A 3195-nucleotide genomic window follows, 5' to 3' on the forward strand; every position below is an offset into this window, starting at 1 on the left:
GTCCCTGGGATTCTCCAGGCAAGAACACTGGAGTGGGTTGCCATTTCCTTCTCCAGTGTATGAAAGTGAAAAGTGAAAGTGAACCCGCTCAGTCCTGTCCGGTTTCTAGCGACCCCATGGACTGCAGCCCACCATGCTCCTCCGTCCATGGGATTTTCCAAGCAAGAGTACTGGAGTTGGGTGCCATTGCCTTCTCCAGTAAATACCTCTATTAGAAGGGAAAGTTTCTAACTGGGTCAATTCAAAATCCAGGTACAAGCTGTTCATCCTTAAAAAGTTAGGACCTTCCTTGGAGGTTCAGTGGTCAGGATTCAGTGCTTTCACTGCTTAGCAGAGTACAATCCCTGGTCCAGGAGCTAAAATCTTGGAAGCTGAGGTGTGGCAAAAAAAAAAAAAAAAGAAAAAAAGGAGAGGGAGAGAGTTAAAAAATGGATAGATGGGCTATATCAAGGGTTTCAACTCCTTACTGTAAAAACTGGCATTGGAGAAAAAAAAATGCATTTATCGTGTCTTAATTTAAACAAAAGTATTTCAGGATAAACTAATAGACCTAGTTAATGACAAAAGTTCTTTACAAAGTATTCCAGTTAATAAATGTGGAAAGAAAAGTAATATTAGGAAAATCGCTATTTTGTAACCCCTAATGAAGTACAGTTGACCCTTAAAACAAGTTGGAACTGATTGGGACCATTTATATGTGGATTTTTTTTTTTAATACATACTACAGAACTACACCATCTGAGGTCAGTTAAACCTGCGGGTGCAGAGAGCCGAGTATAAAGTTAAACTCAAGATTATTTGACTGAGGAGGGTGGGCACCCCTAATCCCTAAATTGATCCAGGATCAACTGTAGTTTATTCAGGCAAAGATCGTTCGTGGACCTGCTAGAGCCGCCATTCATGGTTTGGTCATTTCTTCCCTGAACCACAGTCTCTCCCTAAGAGGTCTCCCTGCCTATACCCTCACCTGCCTGTAATTCCTTCTTAAAATGTACACATATGTAGGAGTATAGTTGATTTACAGTGTTGTCTTTAATTCATTCTTTAAGGTGCTGCCAAGGGGATCTTTTCAAAATGCAAATATAGTTATCTTATTCCTCTGCTTAAAACCCTCTGCACACAAGAGACTGGCATTGTCGCCTCCACTTTCCAAGGACCGTGCACACACAAGCTTCCTTGCACCCCTTCTCGCCGTGGGCGCGCTCTCAAACGGAGGGCACGGAGCTGGTCAACGCCCACCCCGATCCTGCCTGACTGTCTCTAACTGGGGTCTCCGAGGGGCAGGGAGGGACGGGGGCGCTACTGCGTGGTCTGCTTTTAACCTCACAGCGGTGGACACGCACTGAACACGCTCGCTTCTTTTGCACAGGGATTCGTAGCTGGCAGAGCCCGTTCGCCACGTGACTGTTTAGACGTCAACCCAGAGAGGCAACACGAAATGGGGAACCATTTGTGCTCATATCAGTCTACCTTTCAAAGTAGAGTCAGGCTCGATCAAAATGAAACGGCAAAGTGGCATCCACAGACACGAAAACGGTCTCAGAAGGAAGGAGAAAATCTTGCCGTCTGGTGATCGTGAAGGCATATAAAGGAGAATTTTTGGTGGTTTATCCACCCCCACCCCAGATGGGACTCGAACCCACAATCCCTGGCTTAGGAGGCCAGTGCCTTATCCATTAGGCCACTGGGGCTTCACTAAAACGGCGCTGATCACATGTCTCTTGAACTATGACGCCGAAGACCGGCGTAGTGACGTCAACCCGGAAGTTCCCAGGTGCAAAGTCCGATTGGACACGAGCCCCTGGCGATGGAAGTAGCTGCGAGGAGAAGGTCCCGCGCTGTCTCTGAGCCTGAAACAAGCGCAATGGCTGGGTTTGGTTGCGGCGCAAGAGTGCCGCCCTCTTCTCAGGATTAAAGTGTTTCGACCACGAAGGGGCTCAAACGCTTAATCCGAAGTCAAACACCCTACTTCTTGGGGCATGCTGCCTTCTCACTAAGTGGGAACTACCTGCGGCCGCCCCGGCGCTGGCGCAGCGTGGCTGTTGCTCTGCAGCCCCGAGGACGCGCCCTGGGGCCAAAAGCGCACGGTTTTCTCCTTCGGGCCAACGCCGCCTCCGGGAGGGTGCGCTCAACTATCTTCCCGCAAACCGATAGGCTCTGGGACCGCGTGGCCTAACGGATAAGGCGTCTGACTTCGGATCAGAAGATTGAGGGTTCGAGTCCCTTCGTGGTCGGCTTCGTTTTGGACGAGCAACTCCTCCCGAGTTTAAAATGCGTACCCGCTTTCTTCATTTCATCCCCCTGTTTCTGCTTCCTTCAGGCGTTCCCTTTCCGCGCCCTTTGCCGTCCGGCATCATCCTCAGTCTCGCCTCACCGTGAAGTTTTAACTTTTCGCGTGGCCCCGCGCCCGCGCCCCCCGCTCGTCCTGCAGGCCTCCCGGGCCCGGCCCTGGTCCTCGGGGTCCGCGGTTCGGCCGGTGTTGTCATAGGGCCGATTGAGGCCTGTGCGCGCGCCGCTGCGCGTTACCAAGGACCACGTGGTCGGTCCTGGCCGTCGCGCCCCAGTGGCCTAATGGATAAGGCACTGGCCTCCTAAGCCAGGGATTGTGGGTTCGAGTCCCACCTGGGGTGGTGGCGGGGCTGGCGCGCCTTACCCCACGTTAGCTTTTGCGTCCGCAGAGAACGAGCCTCCGAGGTTGCAGCCTAGGGATCTGGGGACTCAGGGGCGCCCCACCCGACTGCTCTCAGCTCGCCTTCTGCTGTGCAGCTGACCCCGGCCTCGTTTGCAGTCAAATAGTCGGCGCGTCCCGGCCCGGGACTCAGTGTCCCTCACCCCCTCTTCCCACCCTGGTGACCTCGCATCCGTCCTCCCGCCTTGTCCGCTCGGCCTGTGCCCTGTCCAAAAGTCAGCGGCTTCCAGGGAGGTAGAGGTTCTTCAGGTTCCTGCTTTGGGATCTAGCCGGTTTTCCACCCACAGGCCGGAGCCCAGTGTGTTCCGAGTCTTTCGAGCGGCGAACTATTAGCACATGGATTCTAGGTGCAAGGACCAAAAAGTGCTTTACCCCAGGTGGGACTCGAACCCACAATCCCTGGCTTAGGAGGCCAGTGCCTTATCCATTAGGCCACTGGGGCCTGCGGCTCCTTTTTGCGACATCTCTGCCTCTAGTAGGAGGTCCGACCCAGGGCCTTGCAAAGC

At 53.2% G+C, this 3195-nt stretch overlaps 4 non-coding genes across 4 annotated transcripts; 2 read left to right on the forward strand and 2 right to left on the reverse strand.

Annotated features, from left to right (window-relative positions):
- Window positions 1–1618: 1618 nt before the first annotated feature.
- On the reverse strand, window positions 1619–1691 carry TRNAR-CCU (transfer RNA arginine (anticodon CCU)). Its single transcript has one exon. It is a non-coding gene; the product is annotated as a tRNA-Arg (tRNA).
- A 470-nt stretch (window positions 1692–2161) lies between these two features.
- Window positions 2162–2234, forward strand: TRNAR-UCG (transfer RNA arginine (anticodon UCG)). Its single transcript has one exon. It is a non-coding gene; the product is annotated as a tRNA-Arg (tRNA).
- Window positions 2235–2557: 323 nt separating this feature from the next.
- TRNAR-CCU (transfer RNA arginine (anticodon CCU)) lies at window positions 2558–2630 on the forward strand. The gene has a single exon. It is a non-coding gene; the product is annotated as a tRNA-Arg (tRNA).
- A 428-nt stretch (window positions 2631–3058) lies between these two features.
- Window positions 3059–3131, reverse strand: TRNAR-CCU (transfer RNA arginine (anticodon CCU)). Its single transcript has one exon. It is a non-coding gene; the product is annotated as a tRNA-Arg (tRNA).
- Window positions 3132–3195: the final 64 nt, after the last annotated feature.

The sequence above is a fragment of the Ovis canadensis genome, chromosome 11 (assembly GCF_042477335.2).
Source record: "Ovis canadensis isolate MfBH-ARS-UI-01 breed Bighorn chromosome 11, ARS-UI_OviCan_v2, whole genome shotgun sequence".
Classification (NCBI taxonomy): Eukaryota; Metazoa; Chordata; class Mammalia; order Artiodactyla; family Bovidae; genus Ovis; species Ovis canadensis.